The 18,351-nt window shown below is 33.7% G+C and overlaps 1 protein-coding gene and 1 non-coding gene across 14 annotated transcripts in view; one reads left to right on the top strand and one right to left on the bottom strand.

The window, feature by feature from the left end:
• Tenm4 (teneurin transmembrane protein 4) overlaps nt 1–18,351 on the bottom strand; it is a 2,881,475-nt gene that overhangs the window by 1,938,325 nt on the left and 924,799 nt on the right. The gene's annotated exons all lie outside the window — the stretch shown is intronic.
• LOC141416659 (small nucleolar RNA SNORA51) lies at nt 732–865 on the top strand. The gene has a single exon (XR_012441283.1). It is a non-coding gene; the product is annotated as a small nucleolar RNA SNORA51 (small nucleolar RNA).

The following is an 18,351-nucleotide window of genomic DNA, read 5'->3' as shown; positions in this document are numbered from 1 at the left end:
GAAGATCATGGAATCTTCTCCAGGCTTCTTACTGGAATGAAACACTCCCTTGCAGAGCTTTCATTACAGGCAGTCATTTAATTATTGTTATCAATATTCTTTATATCAGGGTGAAGAACAGTCCAAGGTCAATGAGCAGAGCATCAGGAAGAAGTTAGTTATAGCCCAAGACACAAATTCCAAGTCTACAAATGTTGTTCTTAGTTCTTTAACAATAGGAAAATTGAGAAGATCAAGAGTTCTAGAAGTTTCTGAGGGAGATGAGCTCAACATACATCCAGGGGACTAGAGGGAGTTTAGGACTAGAATTTAAGGAGCTTGGTTAGAAACATCACCTTGCCACTTTTTAACTATGTGATTCTCAACAATGAAAGTCTCTGAATCTCATTTTCCTCATCTGTAAAATTAATGTGACAAATACATCTTGAAGAGATGGGATGAAACAAATGTAAATGAAAATTCAAAGTGACCAAAAGGTGAGAGAAGAAATCCCATCACAGAAAACAAATGAACCAAGAATGTATTAAACCATTCCAGTAGTTATAACAAAATATCTAAGACCAAAGGGTTTATATGCAACAGAAAATTTCACACTGGTGGAGTGGCTCATGTGGTAGAGTACCTGCCTAGTAAACATGAGGCCTTGAGTTCAAACACCAGTACCACCACCAAAAAAAAAAAATATATATATATATATATATATATATGTATATATATATAAAACTATTCAAGACCTCCTGGTGCTTACCATAGGCTGTGTTCTTTCACTGACTATATAGATAAAGAGGAGGAAATGTAAACCTACCCCATATATACTTCAGTTGAGACCCTGTGGCTGATCTTTTTTGTGAATGGGAAGATCAGAGGGTGGAAACAAACAAGCAAAAACCCAGAAATTTATTTCTCACAGTTCTGAAAGCCAGGTTCAAGAGCACGTTGACAGCATGGTTGGACCCTGTTGAGGGCCCTCTTCTGAGTTGCACACTACCAACTTCTCAGTACACCCTCACTTGGTGGAGGGGCAATGGAACTCCCTTAGGCTTGATTTATAAAGGCACCAATGTCATCAAATTAATTACTTCCCCAAAAGCCTCACCTCCTAATGTCATTACCATGGGTGTGAGGATTTCAATGTATGAATTTGGGGTAGCAAAGTATAAAGAGTCATATATAGTATGGCTTGATGTAGTTTATTTGATCTGTTGGATATTTTTTATTTTGAGAAATTTTTCTGTGGAAAGAACAACTAAAAGAATGACTCAATTCAATATTTGTGTTGAAGGGATAAGGGACAGAAGAAAAGGGCATGGGAGGAAAAGAGAAAAAGAGAGGAGAGAAAAAGGAGAAGAAAGGAGAGTAAACGAGAGGAAAAGCTGCAAGCTGGGGCCATGTCTTACGGTTTACCAAATAATCATAGGAAGGAAGAGCTTCTTTTTGTGAAAAAACAAAAAAATGATTTTTCCTAAAATTAGTTTTACCTATCTTGAGATAATTACAACCCTAGAGAATTAGATCCATTAAAAAGTACATATAGTCATATGCAACCTCCAAAATATGAGTCAGCTATAGGTCCATCTACTAGTTTTTCTGGTTAACTTCAACCTTTTCCATTCCATAAAAATCATTGAGAAATCATATGAAAGACAAAGGTATAGAAAATTAATTCTATCATTTTGAATTAGAAAAGTAGAATATTTGTGGACAAGGAATCTGTAAAATCTCTAAAGCATATGAACAAGTTGGTGATTATCAGTTACTGAATCCAATTTGCTAATCATTAAAGAGACAGTGTGATCTCTGGGAAAGAAAGTGACTAGGGAAATCAGTTTCACTCTCTACAGAGAGTTGAATAATGTCTTCCAAAATTCATGACTCCCATAACTTAAGAAGGTGATTTTATTTGGAAATAGGTTTTTTTATCATGTAATTAATTAGTTAAGTATCTTGAAATCATGTTTGATTAGTGGTGGGCCCTTAAACCAATGATTGGCATCTTTATTAGAAGAAGGGATACAGAGAAAAACAAAGAAGAAAGACATACAAAGACAGGGAAGACATTTTAATGGACACCCTTAGAACTCAAGGAACACTATGGATTGTTTACAACCACCAGAAGCTAGGACACAGACCGGGATAGCTTCTGTCTCAAAGATGACTGAAAAAACCCCTGCCAACACCATGATCTCAGACTTATGGAATCCTAAACTGTTGTTTTAAGTCACTAAGTTTGTGCTATTTCCCTATTTTGTCATTTTTATAAGTACACATTAATTGCACAGGGGTGATTCATTGTAATATTTCTGAATAGCCTTACCTTGAGCATTGGCTAGGTTTCTTCCTACCATCTCTTTCCTTCATGCTCCTCTCTGACCTACATAAAACAACTGCAAAAGGTTTCATTGTTCTATATCATAAGCACATCAACCATGTTCATCCTCATTCATTTTCTCCATTCACCCTTCCCCCTTCTTTTACACTTTCATTGTTTCATTTGTGATATATTGAAATATACCTATACATTTTAAAAATATTTTCTCCATGACTACATTGTGCTTGAACTGAGATAACAATGGTAAAATGACACAGACTTGTATTCAAAGAGTTCTCATAACAGTATGGAACACAGTCTTGTTTTTAGCAGCTCAAAAGGGTTAAGAAAGGGGGCAACACAAGATGTTATAGGAAAATGGGCCACATAAATAGGTCAACAAAGGAGAGGTTCTTTTTCCTTCTGACAGATAAAAACAGCCCCTAAAGAGGTTGAGCCATAGGAGAGAAGAAAGTGTTAGCTTGGTGAACAGAACCATGTTGATGAGGATTTTATTCACTTTCATATTTTACAGCAACTAGGTGGCAAGAATGAGAAAGTAGGAGACAAGACTAGAAAAGCAGGCAAGGTCAGATTACAAATGACCTATTGATAAATCTAAGATTTTCTTTAAACAACGTTGCTATGGATTGAATGTATGTGGCACCTCCAAGTTCATATGTTGAAATCCTAACTCCTAATGCATGCAGTGGTAGTGGGGAGGTGGGGCCTTTGGGGGATAATTAGATCATGAGGTGGAGCCTCCATCAATGGGATAAGTGCCCTTATTAATAGACACATGAAAGCTTCCTCTTTGTCCCTTTTGTTTTTCTTCTCCCTCTCTCAGCCGTCTACCAGGTAAGGATGTCATATGAAGAGAGCCAAGTGGAAGCCAGGAAGAGAATCCTCTTTAGACACCAGATGTACTTTTGTAGCATATTAATCTTGGGCTTCCCACCCTCCACAACTGTGAGAAACAAACTCTTGATATGTAAGCTTTCCAGTCTAATTTTTCTATAGCTGCCCCAGCTGACTAAGAATGTGCTGCTGTCTCCTCATCTGTCAAATGTGTGGATTTGACAAAGTCCTAACTTTACCCTTAACTTCATGTTCCTCTGGATTTAGGAATATTAAAATACATCAAAATTGTGGCAAATTTAGTTCTGATGCCAAGATAACTAAGTACTACTTCTGTTCAGTTGGTTAGCAATAATCATCACAGTAAGTGATAAAAAATAATTATAAGGTCTTTGGTTGTAGTTCAGTGATAAATGGTTTACTTTCAATTTGAGGCCCTAGGTTGGAAAACCCAGCAGTTCAAGAACAAAACAAAACACAGAACAACAATCTATCAACTTGGTAGCCATGCACTGAGTGCAAACCCACAACATGGGAGGCTGAGGCAGGAGAATCAAGTTCAAAGCCAACCTTGAGACCCTGTCTCAAAACAAGAAAACATTATTAGTGGATATTTTGTTGATTAATTAAATTTAAAGTGCATTATAAGTGAAGTTCTGTACTAAAATATTAATTTTTGGAAAATGACACCTCCATTCTATGCTTCTTCCTGAGTTTGTGTCTTAGTGATAAATGCTCAAAGCCTTGGCAATAGATAATGTAATCTAAGAGTATTTTTTATTGCTTCTTATGGATACATGTCAGGCTTTAATCATGTTCTGACCAGATAGCATGAGAGAATTGAGAATGTAATCAATTTGTAGTGAAGGATTTATAAGATTATTAAGGTAACTGCAATGAATTCCAACTCTGTACATCACAGACACACATACTTTGTGGAAGAAATGTCTTCAGTTGGGTGGTCATTTTGACCTATCATTACCAAGTCAAAATTTAGGGATTGTGAAGGAAAATACTGCAAAGTTTGTCATAGCATAAACAAAGTTATGGACATGAAAACCCTGAATTTTGGACATGGCAGTGCACACCTGTAAATCTAGCTACTTGAGAGGAGGAGACTGGGAGGACTGGGATTCATAGTCATCCTTGGGAAAATATCAGCGAGACTTGATCTCAACCAACGAGCTGGTTGTGGATGCATGAGTCTGAAACACCAGGTATGCAGGAAGCATAGGCAGAGGGACAGTAGTCCAAAGCTGGCCTGGAACAAAACATGAGCTTCTATTAGAAAATAACTAAAGTTAAAAAGGGCTGAGGGGTGTGGCTCAAGTGGTAGAACACCTGCCTAGCAAGCATGAGACCCTGAGTTCAACCCCCAGTTTTGCCAAAAAAAGAAAGAAATATCTGGATTCTGATACAGGTTTTGACATTTATTTGTACATTCTTTGGAGAAATTAATAAACTTCTCCAAGCATCAATTTCTTCTTTATAAAATGAGAATGATACACATTACAATGGATGAGTGTGAGAATTTAAAAAATTTCATATCTCATCTATGTACTATAGTAAGAATACATTTTCAATACTTAATAAAAGGTACTTCATTAACTAGATTTAACAATTAAGTCTAATAGAGAATCTAACAGATTTTTTTGCTAAAAGGCAGATAATAACTAGTAGAGTTATTATGGCCATCAAACAAGATAACACATGTAGCAATAACTACTTTAATGCCTTAAATATAGAGGTAACAGACTGGTCATTGTTTAAATAGTACATGTATGCTAATAAATGTGATACCTTCACTCTTTTGTGAATATAGATGCATATATTTAAATAACTAGATGAAGAAACTTGGGTGCTATATTATTGACATATTTATGTAGTCAAAATGAATAACCTCATTGCTTATTCATGGCCTCACATTTTATTATACAGATCTGTTCTAATGTTATGTTGTAAGCTGTAAGAGAAAAACATCAACTTACTTACAAAGGCAAATTCATCAGAATTACATCAGATCTTTCAGCAGAAACCCTAAAGCTGAGGAACATATGAAACAATATATTTCAGACACTGGGAGTAAATAACTGTCAACAAAGATTACCATATCTAGCACAGGTATCCTTTAAAATTCATGGAACTATAAAGGTATTCCAAGACAGGGACAAACTACAGCAATTCATGATCACTAATCCAGCTCTGCAGAAGATTCTGAAAGGAATCCTACTCACATGTGAGGAAGAAAGACAGTCAAACAGGAGAGCCCAGGAAAGATAAATTTAAAAAAAGAAATAGATGAACACATGAGAACTAGGAAAGAATCAAACATGCTCAACTCAGTAAACCAACAAACTTCTAAGGTGAATATGGGAGAAAATAAGAACAAATGGTAGAAAAGAACAAATGAACCAATCATGAAAAAGTACAGGTATAAGCAAATAACTTTCTATAATAACTCTAAATGTAAGTAGTCTTAATACTCTAAGTAAAAGATGCAGACTGGAAGACTCAATTAAAAAACCAAATTCAACTGTTTGTCTTCTGTAAGAAACAATCTCTCACTGGTAAAGACATTCACAGACTGAAAGTGGATGCAAAGCAATATACCAAGTAAATGGAATCTGAAAGAAAGCAGCAGTAGCTATATTCATATTTGAGAAAGTAGATGTCAAGCCAAAATTAAATAGATAAAGAATATTACTACATATTAATAAAGGTAATAATATATTAGGAAGATAGGATGATTGTAAGTGTATATGCACTGAACTCAGGTACACCCAATTTTATAAAACAGACATTATTTGACATACAGTGACAGGGCCATATACAGTAATAATGGGCACCTTCAATATCCCACTGTCATCAGTAGATAGATCAAACAGAAAATCAATCAAGAAACTTTTACACTATATATCAAATGGAATTAATAGATTTTTATAAAATACTCCATTCAAGGGTTTAAGAATATACATTCTTCTCAGTAGACTACACAATTTTCTCCTATATAGATTATATTTTAAGCCATAAAGTCATAACAAATACAAAATTTGAAATAACATTGTATCTTAACAAATCATAATAGAATAAAAAGAGAAATTGATACCAAGAGACAATATAGAAACTGTGCAAACACATTGAGATTGAACAATATATTTTTTAAATGATGAGTGGATCATTTAAAATAGGATGGAAATTATAAAAATTCTCAGGTTCAAATGATAAATAAACACAACTTATCAAAACCTTTGGGATAAAGCAAAAGGAGTTTTAAGGAAGAAGTTTATGGCTATGTGTCCCTACGTTAAAAAATAAGAGAGCTCGTAAATGATTAACTGAATCATATGCCTCAATGGCTAAGTAAATGAGGCAAAACCAACCCAAAAATTAGTATATGGAAAGACATGATAAAAACTAGAGTGAAAATTAATGAAACAGAGACTAAAAGAACAATACAAGAGGATCAATGGAACAAAATATTGGTTATTTGAAAAGATAAACAAGATTGATAAACCCTTAGCCAAACTAATTAAAAGGAGAGAAAATAATCTAATAAACAGAGCCAAAAGGGGGACAATTATAACAGATACCAATGAAGTACATAGGATCACTAGGAAATATTTTTGAAAACTTATATAGTAAGTTAGAAAATCTAGAAGAAATGGATAAATTTGTGAACATGCTACCTATCAAAACTGAAGCAAGAGTGTATAAACTTCTAAATAGATCTATAATGAGCAGTAAGATTGAAACAATAACAAAAAAATCTAGCAAAGAAAAGCCTATTACTGACAGATTTAATGTGGAAATCTATTTAAAGAACTAGTGCCAATGTATATCAAACTTCTCCATAAAATATAAAGGGAACAAACACTATCAACACCATTGTATGAAGTCAGTATTACCATGATACCCAAACTGAATAAAACAGGAGACAAATAATACTACAGAAAAGTTTCCTTGGTTAACATAGAAGCAAAAATATTTAATAAAATACTTAGAAGCCAAATTCAACAATATATTAAAAATTCCATACAACATAATTTGATTTTATTCCAGGGAGGCAAGGATGGTTCAACAAATACAAATCAATAAACATAATAGAGCGCATAAATAGAATAAAGAACAAAAATTATATAATCATCTCAACAGATGCAAAAAGCAAGTTTGACAAACTTCAACTTGCCTTTATGATAAAAGCTCTGAAGAAACTAATAAGGCTTACAACTCAACATAGTAAATACTATATATGACAAACCTGTAGTCAACATTGTTAAATTGAAAAAAGTGAAAGTTGTCCATTCTCCCTTCTCTTATTAAATATAATGCTTGAATTCTTAGAGCACTTAGTCTAGAGGAAGACTTAAAATAGGGAAAAAATAAGCTAAAGTACCTCTATTTTCAGGTTATATGAAAATGCTTTAATACTCCACCAGAGCACTCTTATATCTGATTAATGCTTTCAGCCATGTGGCAAGATATAAAATCAACATAAAAAATCTGTAGCTTTTTATATACCAATAATTAACAGGCTTAGAAGAAATTTGGAAACCAATTTCACTCACAATAGCCTCAGAAATAGCTAAAAATAAACTTTAAAATGATGTGAAACACTTCTAAAATGAAAACTATAAAGTTCTGAAGACAGAAATTAAAGATGACACTAGAAGAAGATACATATGCTTCCTATGTTCATTTATCAGCTGAACTAATACTGTGAATATGACTAAACGTGATCTTTAGTTCCAGTGCAATCCCCATCAAAATTCCAATGAAATTATTAGCAGAAATAAAAAAAAAACCCTGAAATTCATATGGAAGCACAAAAGACCTTGAACAGTCAAAGCAATCCCAGGCAAGAAGAACTATGCAAGAGTTATCACAATACCTGATTTCAAATTATATTACAGAGTCATAGTAACGAAAACAACATGTGTTGGTACAAAAATAGACACATAGACCCATGAAATAGAAATAGATGACCACAAAATAAACCCATTCAGCTAAAGCCATCTGGTTCTCAACAAAGTTGCCACATACATTGGAGAAAAGATAGATTCAATAAATGGTGGAGGGAGAAAGGAACATCCACAAGTAAAGTGAAATTAGATCTCTGTTTCTTACATTGTACCAAAATCCATGCAAAATGGATCAAAGACCCTAAAGTAACAGCTAAAACTCTGAAACTACTGGATTAAATTTTGGGAACACACTTCAAATTACAAGTATAGGAAATGACTTTCTGAGTGGGACTCCAATAGCTCAGGAGATAATAATAATAATGGTGAATGGGATTGAGTCAAATTAAAAACTTCTGCACAAAAAAAGAAACAATTATCAGAGTGAAGAGAAAACATATAGAATGGGAGATAACCTTTTCTAACTGTTCATCTGGCAAAGGATTAATATCCAGAATATAAAAGGAATTCAAAATATTAAACAACAAAAGAACAAATAATTCATTCAACAAATGGGCAAATGAACTGAACACACAGTTCTCAAAAGAAGCACAAATGACCAATAAATGCATGGCAAAAATGCTCAACATCATCATGTATAAAAGAAATGCAAATCAAACATTTAGATTTCATCTCAGCTCAGTCAGAATGATTATCATTAAGAAAACACATAATGACAAATGCAGGTAGGAAGTGGGGATAAAGGAATCCTTATACACCGTTGAGGGGAATGAAAATTAGTCTAGTCACTATGGAGATTCTTCCAAAAACTAAAAATAGAACTGTCATATGATCCTGTGATACTACTCCTGGGTATATATCAAAGTCAGCATTTAATAGAAATATCTGGACACCCATGTTTACTGCAGCACTGGTCACAATAGCCAAGTTATGGAATCAACCTAAGTGCTTACAAATGGGACAAAGAAAATGTGGTATATATATACCTTAAGGATTATTATATAACCATAAAGAAGAACAACATCATGTAATTTGCAAGAAATGGATGCAACTAGAGATCATTGTGTTAAGTAAAAGAAGCCAGAGTCAGAAAGACAAATATTGTATGTTTTCTCTCATATATTGAAAATTGATTTAAATAAAAAATAGAAATGAAAGTAGGAGGGGACTATAGTGAGAACCAAGAGGAATGCAGAGGGACAGAAGAAAGGACAATGAAGGGATAAGTATGATTAGAACACTTTGTATACAGGTATGAATATATCAGAACAAATACCACTATTTTGTACAAATAATAAATACTAACTATGTATATATGTACATATACATGCATATATACATTTGTGTATATACATGTATGTAAACATTACAATGGTCTAATTTCTCTTCTAGCACAAAGGATCAGAATCAATAATAGTGCATGCTGATTAAGTAAGCACCAAAACAAAATCCCTGGAAGGATGTTTCTAAAGGAGTGATCATTCTCTCTCTCTCTCTCTCTCTCTCTCTCTCTCTCTCTCTCTCTCTCTCTCCCTCTCCCCCCACCTCCCTCTCCCCATCCCTACTCTCTATAGACACACAGGTATACAATAAAAACTCAGAATAAGACTTTCTTACGCAATTTCCACTGGGCATATAGCGCCTATTAATATATCTGGAAAACCTGTTGTTACAGGATGTTTAGGTAGGGATGAATTTAGACTAAGTACTTAATACTGTTTCAGCTTCACTCGGAAATTGTTTGTATGGGAGAATAATTTCCAGACTAAAGAGGATGAATACATTCGATTAACCCCAAATAAAAGCTGTATTTGAAAAATAGGAAAATTCTGTGATATGAGAACTAGTGATAATTTTTCAAGCTTAAGCTGCTTTCCTCTTTGGCTGTCTTTTCCCATTGAGACTAAGTCTGTTTTTCCCACTTTGCCTTGATGTATGTATAGGGACTGTAGATGCTATAAAAATAATGTTTTCAATAATATATGCTCACTCAGATAAACAGAACACTCAGTAAAATATACATGAGAACATTCCTTCTAGCCACCAGCTATGATTCATTTATTACTCAGTTGGCCAAGGTTGTTAGGGAAAGAGAATGGTCATTTTTCTCAACTTCTACTCCCACAATTCTAAAACATTTACTTTTTTTTCTAGTTAGAATAACCATCATTCCCTAGGAAATATTTTCTTTGCTCTCAACCCCAACCTTGAAGATTCTTCCTACTCTTCCTGCTATCCTGACTCAGTAGATGCTTTCTGATATTAAAAGTAGAACAATTTTGCTTGGAAAATTTGAAGTAAAATCCTTAGCAGGGATGGAATGTTGTTGCTTATTTATAGATACTGTCAAGTCTTCTCAGGAAACTTTCCTTTGATGTGACATACATAATATCAAAGGCATTTTGGAATATTCAAATTTTCAATTGACCTTTTATACTGATTTAGTACAATCAAGAATTTCTCTGTGAGCCTTCCATTCTGCCATAAATAATATAGCATGACATCAATGAGGACAGAAAAGAAGAATAAAATCCACTAGAAGGAGGTGGCAGCAATTCTTAGTGTCATAGTATCATTTTTTTGACAAAGGGTAAACAGATGAGATTTTAAGATAAGAATTAGGAATCAGACAATAAGAATTTGGACAGTAAGTCAGTTTGTTTAAATTTTATTATAATTAATGATTGAAGTGATGAAAATAAGTAAGGGCTTGTCAATAAATATATCTATTTGCTGGCTAGAAAGACACCATTCAACAATCAGGAATATATCATCAAACATTAAGAATTAATGCACATGATTCTTCTGAGATGAATACTTTTCACTAACACTGTCACTTTGGATTAATAGTATTAGTAAGAAAAAAAGAAGCAGTACATAGTTTCTAAGAGGGGAGGATCTTGTGTGCTGAATTAGAAATTAGAAATGTTTCTTCTCTTTAATATTAAATATGCTCCTTTTAAAATCATGGTTCTAGCTAAACCAACTGCCTGGAATACTTATAGAAGCCTCAAAGAAAAGACAAATGAAAACCAAGTAAACACAAGGCTGGACTGAGGTTTTTAGTCTAATACTTCATTTTATAGATAATGGGAATGGGTTTAGAAAAATGAAGTAATCTTCCTGAGGTCATTCAGCTAGTTGGTAGCAAAACCGGAATAGAAAGGGACCTAACTCCACTACTGCAAAACATAAAGAAGGTTTGAAATACTCTTTTTTCAACATATTCAACCTGCTCTTCTGCCAATACCACATTCTCCATCTTTCTCCATCACTGCAATGAATTGCAATTGGTTGTGGTCACTGAAAAATAAAATTAAATTAAAATTAAAAGTCAAAAATCCCTGTTACTTTCTGATATTCAGTTTTATTTAACACATTCCCCTGGTGGAAAAGTAAGGAGAAATTTTAGCTTTACAGTTCACATAAAACAGTTGTTTGAAATCTAAGTTCATAGCAAAATATGATGTTTCTAAAACAGGTTTAACATGGTACTGAAAAAACAAGCCTCTAAGGAGTCTTTGCCAATAGAAATATTTTTCTTATTTTTGTGTCTTCCTTACAGTTTATGGTATGTATAAATTATCTCAAAGGTGGTCTCAGAAGAAAAAGTTTAGTAGAATCAAAACTTATGGAAGTAAAATATTTTAAGCCTCATAAAAGTTTCTTTTTCTCAATTGCACTTGATTTTTTTTTTCTTTTAAGTGAATGGGTAAAGTGAAATATTAGCTCTTTTATTTTCTTCTTCTTGGACATTATGAAGGGGAAGTAGGGAAGTTTCATAAAGCACTTGAACCAAGGAAAAGCTGGAGACCACAGTGTCATGAATTCCCAAGGTGAAACGAATGGGTAGGCTCCTGAATTAGCACTCACTCTCAGCAGAATTATAATGTAGCATATGCTTTTCCCTGTCATGCTGGAAAACATAGTCTCTACCCAGTCTCCAACCTCTAGGCACAGTCTCACAATGTTTATAACTAATGTTCCTCAAATTCCATGAACCCAAATGCACACATTACCTTTCCTCCAATCTTCACTATGATTCCTCTTGGTCTCTAAAGAATCTATCACCATCAATGGTTCTGGAAAACCACAAATTCTCTATTTTCCTTTCTACTGACTACCACTGTTTTAGTGCAATATTTCCTTGTTTTCCTTAACTTTTCTCATTTATACAACCTATCTTTTTTTATTACAATTATTCTTCCACTATTCTATGAGCATTTTTCTAAATATTAATCTTTCTATAATCCAGTCTGATTTCTAGTCATTCAATGATTTCCCTTCATCTCCTAATTAATTTCCAAAGCATGTCCTATGAATTGCTAGTCATTGCTCCATAATAATTAAAAACATATTTAAAACAAAGTAAGTTTCCATTTTTAGTAAATTGGTAAATGCTGTGAACTTACCTTCCTTAAAAATTGCATATAGGTAGGCAGGGTGGTGCACACCTGTAATCCTAGCACTTGTGAGGCTACAGCAGGAAGATTGAGAGTTCCAGGCCAGCCTCTATATAAACAAGATTGTATTTCAACTGATTTATAAACTGAGCCACATGAAACCGGCCTATGTTTTGTCTAAGTTTCTTAAGACCATGTCTATATACACATGCTCAGCTTCTTCACTTGTTGATCCATTCTTGGGTTTTTGACAATGTTTTATGCCTTACCACGTACTTGTAGTTTGGTCTCTATATAACGGGTACTATTTTTTCTACACCCCCATAATCCCATTGTTTATAATCTCCGGCATGGAGTAGAATCTCAATAAATGTGACAACAGAATAGGTGGATAAGTGCATTGACAGATAATGAATGGATGGGTGGATAGATGGATGGATGGATGACTGAGATAAGCAATTGATGGACAAACTGTCATCATGAATTACTCTGAATTATAATAAGGCAGAAAAGCTCCACAGTGTAGTTTGTTTAATAGAACAGGTTACACAAAGGGAGGAAACATAAAAGAGGGGGAGGGTAAAAGAAGGAAGTTAAGAAGGAGAATATGGTTGATGTACTTTCTATACAAGAATGAATACAGAATCTTTCAACCTGTTGATGCCACCATGAAGAGGGGACTATGGTAGAAAGTAGAAAAATAGAGGAGATGAAGTAATTCAGGTTTTATTACATATATACATGAAAATGTCACAAGGAAACTCCTTGTGTAGCTATCTTACAGAAACAAAAGTGTCACTTCTTTTTCCATTTACAAAATCGAAGAGCAGGTAGGTGAAACAGGTCCTGCTTGGGAGGGCTGGTACCAAGGAGAGGGTGGAGGAAGTTGGGAAAGAGCATGGGAGAGTAAATATAGTGTAAATACTGTATACACATGTATGTAAATGGAATAATAATACCTCTTGAAACTAATCCAGGAATGAGGGGAGGGAAGATAAAGGAGAATGATGGAGGGGTGAATGCAAGTATGATATATTTGACATAAGAACTTTTGTAATTGCCACAATGTACCCCCAACTAGCACAATTAAAACAAAACAGTCCAGGTAGAAGAAAAGGGCAAGTGTCTATGACTTTCTGTTCTGTTTTCATTCCTTACCTGAGAGAATATTAACTCTTCACATCTGAACTTTCTGGTAATGAAGGGATTCATAAGCCATGAAGATGTCATTTGTAGGGTCTTTATTTTGGAAAAAAATGAGGGAATTATAACTTAGCTTTGGTCTTAATAACATCTTTCTAGAGATTTTCTTTTTGACTTTCCCTTCCTCCTTTCCTTTCTTCTTTCCTTTAATTCAGAGAAATATATTTTTATGTGAAGAAGTCTTCATATTTTAAAATATTCCTTATAGTTCTTCAACCTCAAATGATTGATGTTTTAAGTTTTTTACATGACTTTTTAGGTTTTTTAAATTTGTTTAACACTTTTGGGTTCAAAATGTCAAAAATGACTACTGTTCATTGAACACCGGAAGTCCTTAATTCTATTTGAACTTTGCACTCTGGGTAGATGCATTTAAAATTTTTCTTTATTGCAATCATTGATAAGCTGGTATCATACTAATTAATGCATTAGGGCTCTGGTATTGATACTGAGTCTTACACAGATTGCTGACTTTTCCAATTGTTTTCATTCCTTATGATATTAATTTTGTAAAGATTTGGGGAATAGAACATCTATTAGATGTCACAGAAAATAAAATTGTTTTACTGCTAATGTATTCATGATAGTATTCCCTAAGGCTTCAATAAAGCCACATGTAAAATTTTGAACATCATATCTTGATAAGGAAATAAAGATTCTGATGAGTAGGAAATAAGGCATTAAAAGAGCTATAAACACTGATAGAAAACAAAGCACATGTCCATTGAAAAAATACAAAGTGCCAAAATCTAAAACATCTGAAGAGCTCAATTGGGTAGAGCCTGATTTGACTATCCTGTGTGTTTTCTAAGCACTGATACTAAAAAGGAGGAGGAGAAAACTAATTAGACTGACTAAGTATCATAATGGAAATGTGATGGGATCACTAAATAGGGCTTTTCAAAATGTGATCAATAATGACCTCATATAACCAAGATGGTTAGAGTATAAAATACTACTTGAATACTAGAGTGACAGACTCTGTATTTTGATTTAAGTCAATACATATTTGACCCAATGGACTTTTTAAGTAAAAGAAGACACTATTCTTTGAGGTAAAGATTTAATTATTTCTCCCTGTGATCAAGTGATGCCTTCTCAGAAAGACTCTCTTTTATGTAGAACTACAAGTCCACAATTGAAAAAAATAATAGTAATAATAATGATGATAAGAAGAAGAAGAAAAAGAAAAGGACTTATGATGAAAAATATTTTTCTTCAGAATATTTATAGGTCACAAATAATTACATTTGTATTAATTTTCTTTTTGGTAAAGAGCAAAACACCACAGAGCAGGTAACATTACACCCACTTCAGACAAGAAGATTCCAGATGTAGAGAATTTTTTAAATTATTTTTTAAATGTTTTTATTGGTATATGGTAAGTATACAGGGGATTTCTTTGTGACATTTCCCTATGCATGTGTGTGAGTACCACAGTTTGGTTTATCCCCTTAGAGAGAGATTTTAATGACACAACTCTGTAGGAATTATTTTTTACTGACTACTGTATCCATATTTTATTATTAACTTTGTGCCATTCATTGCTTAGGTATTCTGATTCTTATAATAATTAATTCTTTATTGTAGAGATTCTGAGGCTGACATTGAAAATTAAAGTAAAAGTGAAAGGTAAGTGTTGTTTATAAGATCACATAATTAGTGAATTCCAGACCAATCTTGGCACAAGGTGATATCTACCATCTAACAATAATGTCTCCATTTTTATCCTGAGGAATATCATCTATGTCCAACTTCTATAATTCCAGGGGAAGGAAGTGTTCTGAGTAATTATCAAATATTTTGAACAATGAATTTTTTACCACTAATTAGAATTTCAGTTACTTGTAAGATTTAATTATTTATTGCAAACATTACCTCTTCCCCTGGCAGCCTTGAATTATTTGAGGACAGTTGAAGCAATCTAATATGAAGCACAGCAAATAAGAAAGTATTTTTTTGTTTACATCATGAATTTGAACTAGGCCTGGCACATTATGGCCCTCACTCATTGACTCTTCAGGAATAGGTATATGATGCCAATGCTGTTCACAGTCTAACAGCTCTGTAAAGTTCATTGCTGCCAGTTTCTCTTCTAGTCGACCTATTTGTATAGAATTTATTAAAAATCAACATAAGGCCTGCACTTTGAAATTCTAACGTGTGGTTTCATCGTACATCCCATCTGATACTTGATGACCCCCCTCAAGAAACATCTTACAAGTGAATGGAATGTCTTCAGTATACAATGCAACATACTCACAGGAATGGGAAACCCAGTGCTTCCTATGTGCTGCTGAAATAAGAAAAGAGGTAGTAAGCACAATTTAAGGCATTCACTTAAAACATATGGTATTGATTTTCTTATTTTATAGGTGAGGGAACTGAAATAGATTGATGTAGGCTGTACCAATCCAGTAGGTATTGTGCAAGTATTTGCACTCAGATCTGAGTAGTTCTTTCTTGTATAACATATCATTGAAGAAAGAAAAACATCAGCAAATCACTTAGCTGATTCAAATTCTAAATGAGGTAAGGCTTCTGTTTGTTAAATTGCTGGTGTGTTTTATATATATAAATATTGATAATATATATATACTGTATATATATAAATATTGATAATATAAATTATAATATATATTGATAATATATATATTTATATATAAATATTGATAATGTATATTATATATATATATTATATTCTGGTGAGCTGGGATGAATCATTGGCTGAAAAATGCCTGTGTGTCTCCAGGGACATTGAAAATTTGACTGATAAAATCAATACATAGTGGATATGTTTAGAAATATAAACAGTCTTCTTAAGGAGAATGAACAGTCCCCAAGATAGAACAAGACTTGACTCATTGGTATCATTTGAGCTAAAGAAGAAAAAAAATACATGAAGAGAAAATCAGATATCACCAATGGGAGCTTAAGAAAATGTAGACAGAAGAAAACCAGGGTTGTCAAGGCATGTCTGGACAGGGCTGAAGGAGAGAAAGATTGAATCTGGGAAGCTTAGCTCTCATCTGTTCCAAACCCCTCATGTTACAGATGCCTCTCTCTAGGAAGAGGCTTGCCACTAAGACTAGTCAAGTTTAAGAACATTGATGTGATCTACTTTTCCAAGAAATAGAGCTTTAGTAGGTTAGTGTTTGAGTAAGTTTTCTTTTTATTAACATAAATGGTTCTTCTACTCTTCTTGAGATTAATTTCTTTATGCAAAGCTTATAAGACAACCCTAGGTACAGGAGCTGTTGATTATATCTGGGCAGGCACCAAGTCCAACCATCTCTAGGTTTTAGAGCAAACTTTTTCTTTCATTATGGATACAATTTACAGAGATGGCTGCATCATGAAATCTATATAATATGATTGAAGATTTGACAAAGGATTAACTCAAAGACCAGAGGAAGTTTCTCAGTCTGCTATGATATTCAGTCCAAGATTGCCTCTGTTTTATTGTATGAACTAGTATGGGTGTGATTACAACAATAAAAAGATTTATACATGTGGTTAGCTGAAAACAATGTTAACTCATTTAGTGCTCACATTACGGAGTAGATTGGTTCCAGTTTGATATGAGTAAGTTGGTAGTAGTATGTGTGTGTTAGGGAAAGGGGATATTTTCTTCAGAGTCACTCATGAACCAAGAGTATGACAGGTCTGACATTTTCAATTCATATACCCCAAGATTGCCTTAAGATCATCTCCTTTCCCAAGTTAAAAGTATCAAAAATCACAAAGGACATAGGGTTTTATGGTTATGCCTATGAGTGGTACATATCACTTCTGCTTATATTCCATTGGCTGTAAATGGGTTACACAGTTGACTTAAATGCATGGGACATTGGGAAATGTAGTCTCTCAAATGTAGTTTCTCAAATTGAAAGAACTTTGCCAGTACGTTTTCCTACCAACTTAGGCAAAAAGAATTTACTTCTGGAGCAGCTAATATCACAGACACATTATATTAGGGGGTTGAATACATTATTCTATTTCTGTTAACTCGAAAACATTTCTCATGTGTGTGTGTGTGTGCGGTGTTTTCATAGCATTTTTCCCCTTTTGTTTCTGTTCTTTCCTCTGTGTCCTTTCTAGTAAAGCTTATTGGAAGCCACAGGTTTTTGACTCTACCTGCATTGCCTTACAAACCTTTAATTTCCTTATCAGCAACTTGAAGTTAATAAGGTCTAAGCTGCTGGAAGACCAGGTTGGGATGAGATCTGATGATATTGATATTCTATGTTTTTGCCACATCTGCTCATATTAGAACAATATGTTTATTAAAATAAAATAAGGAATAATATACTTAGGGTTTGAAATGCACCTGAGTAGTTTCACTTGATATTTATAAGATCTTTTTCTTGTAGCTTTGAACTTCTGAGGCAGACACTCTACTGCTTGGGCCACACTTCCAGCCCCATGATCTTTTGCATAAGTCTTTTTTTCCCCTTTTTTAGCTGCAAAAGGCAAATTCTACATAGAACAACATTCACCAAATTTAAATACCCAATTTGATAAATTTTGACAAACATATACACTAGTTCAATGGCAGTCATAATATAAAATACTTACATATATCTCCAATACCAAGATTTTCTCATGCTCTTCAACTGTCAGTACCTACCGATTCCATCTCTGGATTCTGACAGCCAAT

The sequence above is a fragment of the Castor canadensis genome, chromosome 1 (assembly GCF_047511655.1).
Source record: "Castor canadensis chromosome 1, mCasCan1.hap1v2, whole genome shotgun sequence".
Taxonomy (NCBI): Eukaryota; Metazoa; Chordata; class Mammalia; order Rodentia; family Castoridae; genus Castor; species Castor canadensis.
This window is presented reverse-complemented; position numbering and strand designations above follow the sequence as displayed.